At 43.5% G+C, this 12,733-nt stretch overlaps 1 long non-coding RNA gene across 2 annotated transcripts in view; it reads right to left on the reverse strand.

The window, feature by feature from the left end:
* The window catches only part of LOC149125006 (uncharacterized), a 58,407-nt gene extending 48,110 nt beyond the window's left edge, over nt 1–10,297 (reverse strand). For both annotated transcript variants that reach the window (XR_016211905.1, XR_016211906.1), the window contains exon 1: nt 10,126–10,297. This is a non-coding gene — a long non-coding RNA (uncharacterized LOC149125006). The remainder of the gene's footprint in view (nt 1–10,125) is intronic.
* Nucleotides 10,298–12,733: the final 2,436 nt, after the last annotated feature.

Consider the following 12,733-nt stretch of genomic DNA (forward strand, 5'->3'; position numbering starts at 1 on the left):
ATTACTTTCAGAGTATCTCCAACTAAATTTACAGCAGACTTCTCATCAGAAACCATACAGACTAGAAGAGAATGGTGAGATATATTCCAAGTTTTAAGGGAAAAAAACTGTCAATCCAGAATACTGTACCTGTTCAAAGCTCATTTATGAATGAAGGTGAAATAAAGACTTTCCATAACAGGAATTGAAATTTTTAACCACCCACCTAGCCTTACAGAACATGCTGAAATATGTGCTACATACAGGAATGCTGAAATATGGTCATCACTATGAAAGAATGTAAAGGCAGAAAATCTCCCAGTAAAAGTACAAAGGAAATCTAAAGTAAATAATAGGAATATTTATGGGAAAATGGCAGGGCAAAGTTGTTACTTATCAATAGTCAGCTTGAATGTAAATGGCCTTAGCTCTCAAGTTAAAAGGCAAAGTGGATGAATGGACTAAATAGAGGGAGTGGGAGATGGGATGGTTGCAGGTGGGAGGGAGGTTATGGGGGGAAAAAGCCACTGTAATCCAAAAGCTGTACTTTGGAAATTTATATTTATTAAATAAAAGTTAAAAAAAGATACCATGTTAAGCCCCCTCCCCCCAAAAAAGAGCCATCTATTTTCTGCCTACAAGAAACACATAAAGAACCCAGACTGAAAGTGAAAGGATGAGAAAAGCTATTCCATGCTAACAGAAACCAAAAAGGAGTGGGTGTAGCTGTCCTAATATCAAGATAAAATAGACTAACACAAAAACTGTTAAAAGATACAAAGAAGGGGACCATGTAACGATTAAAGGATCAATTCAACAGGAAGATGTGACAATAATAAACAGGGCACCTAATTACAGAGTGCCTGGCTATGTAAAAGAAATGTTAAAGGATCTAAAGAGAGACATAGACTCCAATGGGGGACTTCCATACTCCACTTTCAGCAATGGACAGATAAACCAGACAATCAACAAGGAAACAGTTAATACACACTATAGACCAAATGGGTCTAACAGTTATCTACAGCACTTTCCATCCTACAGTTGCAGAATACACATTCTTCTCACCAGTATGAAAAACCTTCTCTAGGATAGACTACAAGTCAGCCCATAAAGCAAGTTTCAGCAAGTTCAAGAAAATTGAATTCATACCATGAATCTTCTGACCACAATGGAATGAAGCTGGAAATCAACAAGAATCTCTAGAATTTATGCAAACACAGAGACTGAACAACATGCTCCTGAATGAACAGTGAGTCATACAAGAAGTCATAGGAGAAATCAAAAAATTCCTGGAAACAACTGAAGATGACAGTACATCATAAAACTCATTGGATACAGAAAAAGCAGTGATAACAGGAAAGTTTATAGCAATTGGTGCCTACATCAAGAAACTGGAAAGGTACCAAATAGATGAGCTATCAATGTATCTCAAGAACCTAGAAAGACAATGACAAACCAAATCCAAAATTAGTAGAAAAGAAATCATTTAGAGGGTAAACAAAGTTGAAACAAAATACAAAACATCAGCGAAATGAATGAAGAGTTGGGTTTTTGAAAAAAAAAAAATTGATATACCATTGGTCCAACTAACCAAAAAAGCAGAGAGAAGACCCAATTCAATAAAATTAGAGGTGAAAAAGGAATATAACAGATACCACAGGAAAAAGAATCAGAAATATATGCCAACAAGTCAGGATATCTAGAAAAAATGGGTAGTTTCCTGGATACATAAAACCTACCAAAATTGAGCCATTAAGACATAGAAAATCCAAACAGACTCATAACCACGATGGAAATTTCATTAGTATAAAGACCCTCCCAATAAAGAAAAGCCCAGAGCTGATGGCTTCACTGCTGAATTCTAACAGACATTTGAAGAACTAACTCCCATTCTTCTCAAGCTATTCAAAACAATCCAAAGGAAGGGAATCATCCCAAACTTCTTCTATGAAGCCAGCATAACCTTAATTCCTAAACCAGAAAAATACAGAGAAAGAACTACAGAACAATATCCCTGATAAATAGATGCAAAAATGCTCTAAGTTCTAGCCAATTGAATACAATAACACATCAGAAAGATCTTTCACCCAGACAAAATGCAACTTATCCCCGATATATAAGGATAGCTCAACATTCACAAAGCAATGTGATACATCACATTAAAAAAAAAAACAAACTGAAAACCACAATTATCTCAATAGATGCAGAGAAAGCATTTGATTAAATACAACACCCTTTCATGATGAAAACCTTAAATAAATTGGGTATAGAAGGAATATTCCTCAACACAATCAAGGCAATTAATGACAAACCCACAGCCATCACCCTATTGATGGGGGAATGCTTCCCACTAAGATCCAGAACCAGACATGGAAGCCCACTCTCACCATTGCTATTCAACATAGTCCTTGAAGTTTTAGCCAAAGCCGTTAGGCAAGAAAAGGAAATTAAAGGGATTCAAATTGGGTAGAAGAAAGTCAAACTATCCCTATTTGCAGATGACATGATTCTATATATAGAAGAACCAAAATATTCCACCAGGACTGTTGGAACTCATAGTAAGTTTGGTAAAGTAGCAGGGTATAAAAAACACAAAAATCAATAGCCTTTGTATACACAGACAATGCCATGGCTGAGAAAGAGCTTTTAAGATCAATACCATTAAGCCGGCGCCATGGCTCAATAGGCTAATCCTCCACCTTGCGGCGCAGGCACACTGGGTTCTAGTCCCAGTCGGGGTGCCGGATTCTATCCCGATTGCCCTCTTCCAGGCCAGCTCTCTGCTATGGCCAGGGAGTGCAGTGGAGGATGGCCCAAGTGCTTGGGCCCTGCACCCCATGGGAGACCAGGAGAATCACCTGGCTCCTGCCTTCATATAGGCGCGGTGCGCCGGCCACAGTGCGCCGGCTGCAGCAGCCATTGGAGGGTGAACCAACGGCAAAGGAAGACCTTTCTCTCTGTCTCTCTCTCTCACTGTCCACTCTGCCTGTTAAATAAATAAATAAATAAATAAATAAAAATTAAAAAGGTCAATACCATTCACAATAGGTACAAGGAAAAAAAATCAAATACTTTGGTTAAATTTAACCAAAGATCTCTACAATGAGAATTACAAAACACTAAAGAAATAGAAGACGGGGCTGGCACTGTGGCACAGTGGGTTAAAGCCCTGGTCTGAAGTGCTGACATCCCATATGGGTGCCAGTTCAAGTCCTGGCTGCTCTACTTCCAATCCAGCTCTCTGCTATGGCCTGGGAAAACAGTAGAAGGTGCCCCAAGTCCTTGGGCCCCTGCACCCACGTGGGAAACTGGGAGGAAGCTCCTGGCTCCTGGCTTTGGATTGGCACAGCTACGGCCGTTGCGGCCATTTGGGGAGTGAACCATCAGATGGAAGACCCCTCCCTCCCTCCCTCCCTCTGTGTGTGTGTGTGTGTGTGTCTGTGTAACTTTCAAATAAATAAATCTTTAAAAAAACGAAATAGAAGACACCAAAAAAGGAAAAAACTCCCATGTTCATGGATTGGAAGAATCTAACATCAAAAGCATAACTACCAAAAGCAATTTACAGATTCAATGCAATACCAATAAAAATATTAAGGTCATTCTTCTCAGATCTGGAAAAATGCTGAAATTCATATGGAAACACAGGAGACCCCGAATAGCTAAAGCATCTTATACAACAAAAACAAAAGCTGGAGGCATCACAATACCAGATTTCAAGATATACTATAGGGCAGTTATAATCAAAACAGCTGGTACTGGTACCAAAACAAATGGAACAGCATAGAAACTTCGAAAATCGACCACACATCTACAGCCAACTTACTTTTGACAAGAGAGCTAAAAATCCCTGGAGCAAGGACAGTCTTTTCAACAAATGGTGCGCTGGGAAAACTGAATCTCTGTATGCATAAGTATGAAGCAAGATCCCTACTTATATCCCACCTTATACAAAAATCCACTCAAAATGGATCAAAGACCTAAACCTATGACCTGATACCATCAAATTATTAGAGAACATTTGGGAAACCCTGCACGACACTGGCATAGGCAGAGTTCTTGGGAAAGATCCCAGAAGCCCAAATCAACAAATGGGATTACATAAAACTGAGGAGCTTCTATGCTGCAAAACACTCAGGAAAGTGAAGAGGCAACTGACAGAACGGGAGAAATTATTTGCAAATTATGCAACTAATACAGGATTAATATCAAGAATATATAAAGAGCACAAGAAACTCCACAAAATAGCCCAGTTAATAAGTGGGCCAAGGACTTAGATATTTTGCAAAAGAGGAAGTCCATATAGCCAACAGACACATGAACAGATGCTCAGGATCACTAGCCATCAGGGAAATGCAAATCAAAACCACGATCAGGTTGTACCTCACCCTAGTTAGAATGGCTTTTATACAGAAATCAACAAACAAATGCTGGTGAGGATGTGGGGAAAAAATATACCCTAATCTGTTATGGGTGGGAATGTAAACTGGTACAGCCACTGTGAAAACTTAGTGAAAGTTAGCCAGTCCCTGGTTGTTGTTAACTAATGGAGCTCCTAAAAGGTAATCCAGAGAAGTGAAACTGACACTTTGAGATGCGAGGACTTTGAACAGCCCTTGTCTCTACTGTTGAAGAATAGTTTTGTTTTTCCATACATTTTTGTGGAAGGAACTATACTTTGTACAGAGTTAATCTCATGTATATGAAGTTAATTGAAAATAGATCTTTGTAAAAAATAAGAATGGGAATAGGAGATGGAGGAGGAAAAAGGGTGGGAGTGTGGGTGGGAGGACAGATATGGTGGGAAGAATCACTATCTCCCTAAAGTTTTATTTGTGAAATACGTGAAGGTTGTATGCCTTAAGTAAAAGGCTTATGGGAAAAAAATGACATTCACTTTAAGCCAGTGCATTTTGGTATAGTTTGCTTTGCAGCACCTTTGGGTTGATGGGTAACTGATATACTTGGTAAACAGATCGGAGCATCACACTATTATGGCATTCGTACGCTCTGCCTCCGAAACAGTCTACCAACGCTGTGCCCCTTTCAGCTTCACGGGAGGTTAAAGGTACAGTGACTCAGCCTTCACCTGGAGGAGATATCCCCATATGACCTCAGACACCTGGACTACCTTTTCTGGAAGGTTTTCCAGGTTTCCCATCTTGTCAGCTGTGCCCTGCGACACAAAGCTGGTGTCTCCACCACTTTTACTTTTTTTTTTTTTTTTGGACAGGCAGAGTTAGTGAGAGAGAAAGAGACAGAGAGAAAGGTCTTCCTTCCATTGGTTCCCTCCCCCAAAATGGTCACTACGGCCAGCGAGCTGTGCCAATCAGAAGCCAGGAGCCAGGTGCTTCCTCCTGGTCTCCCATGCGGGTACAGGGCCCAAGGACCTGGGCCATCCTCCATTGCCTTCCCAGGCCACAGCAGAGAGCTGGACTGGAAGAGGGCAACTGGGACAGAATCCGGCGCCCCGACCGGGACTAGAACCCGGTGTGCCAGCACCGCAGGTGGAGGATTAGCCTAGTGAGCCGCGGCGCTGGCCCACTTTTACCTTTCAAAGTCTATGAGAGTACACCTTATTGCCAGATTCTTTTTTTTTTTTTTTTTTATTTTTGATAGGCAGAGTGGACAGTGAGAGAGAGAGACAGAGAGAGAAAGGTCTTCCTTTGCCGTTGGTTCACCCTCCAATGGCCGCCGCTGCAGCCGGCGCACCGCGCTGATCCGATGACAGGAGCCAGGATCCAGGTGCTTTTCCTGGTCTCCCATGGGGTGCAGGGCCCAAGCACCTGGGCCATCCTCCACTGCACTCCCTGGCCATAGCAGAGAGCTGGCCTGGAAGAGGGGCTACCGGGACAGAATCCGGTGCCCCGACCGGGACTAGAACCCGGTGTGCCGGCGCCGCAAGGTGGAGGATTAGCCTATTGAGCCACGGCGCCGGCTCCTTATTGCCAGATTCTAAACCAAATATGAAAGCACACGTGTAAGATTTTCCCGATTTTGACAAGAGTCAAGATACGGGCTAGAGTCATGATTTCATACCAAGTAGGAGTAGGAAATATTTAGTATGTTCATAACTTGGAGCTTGAGAAAACTATGCTACATTCCATCTACCGTTAGCCTCAACTTACGTAGTCTCTTCCACAGCTAAACAGTACTGGCAACTGCTAGACTATTCCTTCTCTACTCATCACATCATCTTGTTTGCCCTTTTCAGTTCTGCCCATGAAATCCTACTGCTCTTTCAGGGCCGATTCAAAGACTTCTCTCTTGTGTAGCTGTTATGGATGACGCCAGAAAGGCTCTTCCCCTCTTTAAAATTCTTTCAGTTTGTACTTCTCTCATGATCTTTCTTATGCTTTCTGGCATTATTGTGATACCTATGCTTTTCTTGTGACTTTTCACTATAGTAGAGCTAGGTAAGGGCCAGCATTGTAAATGGTGGCTTAACCCACTGCACCACAACACCAGCCTCCCATATCAGAAGGCTGGTTTGAGGCTTAGCTGCTCCAATTCTAATCTAGCTCCCTGCTAATGCACCTAAGGATAGCTGCAAGTACCTGGGTCACTGCCATCCATGTAGTAGCCCTGGATGGAATTCCTGGTTCCTGGTTTTGGCCTGGCACTGACCTGGCTGTTGCAGCCATCTGAGGAGTGAACCAGCAGATAGATCTTTCTTTGTTGCTCTGCCTTTCAAGTAGATCAATAAATACATCTTAAAAATATAAAGAGCTTGTAATAGGAAACTCTTGGCTACCTTTGTCTTGTTTAATACAAAAAGGATTTTGGACTAAGTGTATTCAATAGATTTGTTGATACCAATTGAAAGCCATCCATAGACCTGGATAGGTATGGTGCTGAATATTGAGGTGAATGTAGATGGTATCCACCTTCCAAAGACTGCTCAGATTGGATGCAATTTTAGCCCTTCAATGAAGTGTGGTTTATATTACTTAAAATAGGATCATGAATAGCGAGTTAGGTTCTCTTACAACCCACTGGGGCAAGATTCAGCAGAAGTCTGGGGAGAGACAGGGAACTTACTCCCTCAAAGCTTTTGATAGGCAGCGTTAGAGAGAGAGAGATAGAGAGAGAAAGGTCTTCCTTTTTCCGTTGGTTCACCCCCCAAGTGGCAGCTATGGCTGGCACGTTGCAGCCGGCGTGCTGTGCCGATCCTAAGCTAGGAGCCAGGTGCTTCCTTCTGGTCTCCCATGTGGGTGCAGGGCCCAAGGACCTAGGCCATCCTCCACTGCACTCCTGGGACACAGCAGAGAGCTGGACTGGAAGAGGAGCAACCGGGAAAGAATCTGGTGCCCCAACTGGGACTAGAACCTGGGGTGCCAGCGCCACAGGCGGAGGATTAGCCAAGTGAGCCACGCACTGGCCCAAAGCTTGTTTCTTAGAAGATTATATTTAAGGGGTAGAGTTACAGAGATAGGGAGAGACAGAATGAAAGGCTTTCATCCACTGGTTCACTCCCCAAATGGCTGTAGTGGCCAGAGCTGAGACGATCCAAAGCCAGGAGCTAGGCGCTTCTCCCAGGTCTCCCTTGTGGGTGCAGAGGCCCAAGCACTTGGGCCATCTTTTACTGCTGTCCCAGGCCATAGCAGAGAGCTGGATCAGAAGAGAAGCAGCCAGAACTAGAACCAGCACCTACAGGGGATGCCAGCATTGCAGGCAGAGGCTTAGACCACTATGCCACAGCACCAGCCTCTTAAAGCTCATTTTTAATCAAGTTTTGCTGTAAAAAGTACATCACTGACAAGATATATGCACAAAATCTTATTTCCTACCAGTCCTAGCTTGAGCCCAGGGAGAGAGAAGCTTTTCAGCTGTTAGCTATCACAGGATAGACTCTGCCTTCCTGTTCCTAGTCCACGCAGCTTCCCTCTTCCTGTAATTCTCAGGTTCCACAACACTAGCTCGTGATACTCCACCCCCGCTCCCCTTCCTCCCACTGATAGGAGAGACTCCTGAATTCGGAGGGCCCACCTTTAACTTAGTTAGCTGTGGACTTGACATGCATGGGTTTTTCCTCTGCCCTCTTCTATTAATAGGAGAAAACGGGTGGAGAAGAGCATCTGGTGCCATATTCTATTCAGCTGCCTGGGCTGTACTTGGGAAAGGGAGGAGGCCAAGAAGGAAAGGAAGAGGTGTAGTCTGTGGTCTTTGACTTCACCAGACTGTGGATATATAAATTCCTCTACTCTGTAGGCCTGAGACTGATGGTTTGCAGGCCCACAAAGGATGCTCTTCTCTATAGGAAAACAGCGGATGGTAAGTGTTGTATTCAAGCATGAGAGATGACTGCCCTCTGTTGTTTCAGAATCAGGAAAATGGAGACTCCAGAAAGCTGCGTGCCAATGGAAAAATCAACAAATAGAGCTGTCACTGCGGAAAGCAGTTGAGCAGGATTTTGTTTTACCCTTTGCCAATCTCAACTTGCCCATGTGCGGGCTACATGTGTTTAAAATTAGCAAGTAATGTTTTGCCCTCCATGTCCCGGCTTTGCATTCCCCACTCTTTCAGTTGCTTATCCAAAAGGGAACTGGGCTTCCAGGCTTTTGGGAGGTCACCCCTCTCTCAATACAGGTGCAGTGGAAACAGGCCCCTCCCACTGATCACCTTGCTTGCTGCACTCTCATTAGGTCTGGAGCTGTTTTGTTTTCATAGCCCTCTGGAGGGCTAACGAGCTCTTAAGAAACACCTGCAGCAGCTCCAGCTTCTGCACAGTGACCTACATTTTCAGCACGTTTTGAAGAGCACCTTGTGGGGGGTGAAATCCTTGCCCGGATAAATGGAATTGCGGGCATGAGCGCAACTTCATCCAACATCCACATTCACTTCTTCGTCTTCTCTTTTTTTTATACCGATATGCTCAAATTTGAATGCCTTCATTTCCCCTTCATTTGTAACAGCAGAGCCTTCTTGACCAGAAAAATAAATGTGCACTTGGCAAGAGCTGAATAGAGGCCTGCTTAAATGATTTTTAATTTATGTTAAAATGCTAAGAGCAGTTTTCCAGGTCCCCATTGAATACCTCACAAAATGAGGTTTTTCAAAGCCTACCTTTTAAAAAAAAGGAAACTAAAAGATTTTAAATCATTCCCTTTAAGTTAACTGCCCCAACTGTATCTTTTATTTCTGCTCTACTGGGATTGAGCAGCTGGGAGGGAGTTTCTGCTCGGCTGGTCTTAGAGCTCTGGTGTGGAAGTCACTGATCTGCCTTCTCGCCCTCCCACCAAAGCAAAATGTGGGATGAGTCTGAGCTTATGTTTTAGTCTTGGCACCCCTGCTTTTGTTCGTACCAAATGCATAGTAACTTGGATTTAAAGTGTGGAAAAGAATCACATCCAGTCTTTCAAGAAAATACCCCCCCCCTTTTTTTTTTTTTACAGTTTTGACAGGTTTGTTTCTTTGGCTTAGCATCTGCTTGGAAAGAAACCACAAAATAATTGAACATCCAACTTGTGAATTCTTAATACTCTTGATTCTTGTGGCCCAATTTTTAAACCAGGTTACCTTTTTTTCCTACCACTCAATATGCATGTAGGTCAGACTTTTAGGAATTGTTTATGGAGCTTAGACACAAGCACGAAGATACACTCCAGGAGATAAGTGTTTAAAGAATTACCTTAAATGTTCAAACTAGGTCAGGCTTGTAAATGTGCTATTTTAAAGATGGCTTACAGGATGCATTCTCTGAGTATATAGGAAAACCTTTCAAAACAGGATTTACAGCGCTGTCAATCTGTTACTTCTGCTGATACTAATTGACTGCTGATCGCCGGAAAATCATCCAATGCATTTCATTTTTTAGTTTTTAAGTTTTTAAATTTTTCTAGCACTGTGCTAAGTTCTGTAGGAGACACCAAAACCTAGAAAATCTCATTGTCCTGGAATTGACCATTTACTTTAGAAGGCAAAATTAAGATGTATGTGTTCATGTATTGGACACAAAAGATCAGTGCTAGGTGAAGCCTGCTACCTCTACATACAGGCAGCTCAGAGAAGACAGACTACAGTGGAAGGACAGCATTCAGGAAAGGTAAGACTTAGGGTAGGCGAGCACATTATCAGCTTTTAATTACTTTAACCAGGACATCCAAGAGCAGTGTCTTGGGAAGGAAAAGATTAATTTTTGCTTACAGTTTGAAGGGTCACTGTTCCAGATCTGGTGTCTCCCTTGTTCTGGCATCTGGTGGAGGCTGCCAGGGACAGACTGGGTGTGGAGAGAAACCAGTTTCACAATAAGCCAGGCTGCAGTGAGGGAATCGAGGCCCAACTTGGTTTAAATAGGGAACCCTCTCTCGAGAATAACCACCTGGTTAAGTCAGCCCATGCTGACTTAAAGACCCTGCCCGCCCCATCCCCCCTCCACCTCTCAGGTGCCATGATTCAAGCAAATCACTCACCTTAAATTCATCAACCACTAACATAAGACTTGGGAGTTTAAACTCCTTAATGAGTCTGGGGAGTCAAGTTCTGTTACCGCACAAGAGTGACAGAGGAGAGAGAGGGTATTTTCAGATGTGAAAAGAACATGAAAGCCAAAGAGAAGTTCTCTATCACTTGATTTTCAACTCTCTAGCAGGCAAATCCACATAGATATGGCAAATCTAAAACCTGAGCCAAACTGAGCTTAACTTTTCTCAAAAGCTCTTTCTCCTTCTATTCCCTCTAACGCCCAAGGACACCAGTACATACCCACCTTTGTAGAGCAGACAACCAAGTTGAACCTGAGTTTTCTCGTTCCTCCTATGTCTATTATTTGTTCTGGGTCTGGCTCTTGGGAGCTCCCAGGAGGTTCATTGTCTCAAGAACTGGGGTGAATGCAAGACTATCACTGACCCCACTGTCTACCACTCATTTCCACATTTTTTCTCATTGTCTCCTTTTGAGAGACTTTGCCCCTGAATTCTTCATCTTTGCCTAATATTTTCAAATTAGTGGACCAATTTAGACTGAAAACCCAGCTCTAATCAGGCTTTACCCTGAATGAGGGCTTCTGGTTTAGATTCCCAACATGGTAGTCTCTCTGCCTTGCCCAAGTAGCTGAGATCCCACAAACTGGCATGCTCTGCTCCCTAACCCTCTCTTATCTGTTCCTACTCTGTCTGCCCTGTAAGGTGTTCAGACACTTTCGCCTCATGTGGAAGATGGAGTTAGTATTTTCAGTAAATATCCACTCTCTCCTGTCTCATCCTTTAGGTGGAGTATCCCACTGCGGCCTATAGATATTGAACTTGACCATGTAAGTTTGGCGAGTGGAGTATGGGCAAAGGGGCTTGTGTGCCAACACTGAGCAGTCTTTGGAGACGTTGCATGGTTGTGGCCACTCTGACCACCCTGTACACACCTGCCATCCACCAATAGAAGAACGCTGCCCAAGAAGTCATTGTTCTTTCCTCTTGGGCCCTGAAATGACAGATTCATGGACCATACCTGAATCTGCCCCAGAGCCAAGCCAAGCCTAGCTCAGTCCAGCCCCACTGAGATAAAACTACTCACAGCTGACCCACCCACTCTGAGTAAGAAATAAATGTTTCTTGCAAACCACCAAGGTTTTGGAGGAGATGAATATTTGTTGTTGTAAACCATTAAGATTTTGGGCTGTTTATTGCTGTGATAAAACCTGACACATAGGCCTGAGTTTCTGTAAAAGCCTCCTAGTTAGTCTTGTAGGCCCTCGTCTTACCTTCCTCCCATCTGTCCTTCATGTTAGATTATATAAAAAGTCTTCTGTAACTCCTGTGTTACACAGAATAAAAATCCAGTATGGCAATGGTGGAGAATGTGCGGCCCATGGGCTGGATAAGGCCCATGAAGTCATTGTTCTGGCCCTGCCAAGGCAACCACAGACAGGACTCAAAATTCAGTAAATCTGTAGCAGGATAATTTTAAATTGACAACTTTGTATGGCCCATGAATGATGTTATAAATATCCCAATGGCTCTTTGCAGAAAGAAGGTTCTCCAACCCTGCAATATGGAAAAAGAGGGGCCAGTGCTGAGGCATAGCGGGTAAAGCCATTGCCTGCAGTGCTGGCATCCTGTATGGGCACTGGTTGAAGTCCCAGTTGCTCCACTTCTGATCCAGCTCTCTGCTGTGGTCTAGGAAGGCAGTAGAGAATGGTCCAAGTGCTTGGGTCCCTGCACCCATGTGGGAGACCTGGAAGAAGCTCCTGGCTCCTGGCTTTGGAAAAGCCCAGCTCCGGCTGTTTTTTTTTGCAGCCATCTGGGGAATGAACCAGTGGATGGAAGATTGATCTCTCTCTCTGTAACCCTGCCTTTCAAATAAATAAATCTTTTTAAAAAAAAATGGAATAAGAGATCCTTCCTTGCCTTACTCCACATCCCATTATTCTGTCTTGTGTTTTTTAAAGATTTATTTATTTGAAAAGCAGAGTGACAAAGAGATAGAGAATAGAGAGATGGATAAGGATAGGAAGAGTTATCTTCCACCCACTGATTCATTCCCCAGATAAGCACCACAGCTGGGGCAGGTCAGGATGAAACCAGTAGCCAGGAACTCCATCAGAGGCCCGCGTGTGGATGGTAGGAACTCAGGGACTCGAGCCATAATCTGTGGCTTCCCAGGGGCATTAGCAGAGAGCTGGACAAGGAACTGAGTAGCCAGGACTTGAACCAGCACTCCTGTATGGGATGCAGGTGTCCCAAGCAGCAGCTTAATCCATTGTGCCACAAAGCCTACCCCCTCTCTGTCTTGAATTTTAAACTCTAGCCATTCCTATCAA

Source organism: Oryctolagus cuniculus, chromosome 8 (genome assembly GCF_051225735.1).
Source record: "Oryctolagus cuniculus isolate XC-2025 breed Fujian yellow rabbit chromosome 8, ASM5122573v1, whole genome shotgun sequence".
In the NCBI taxonomy this organism is placed as follows: Eukaryota; Metazoa; Chordata; class Mammalia; order Lagomorpha; family Leporidae; genus Oryctolagus; species Oryctolagus cuniculus.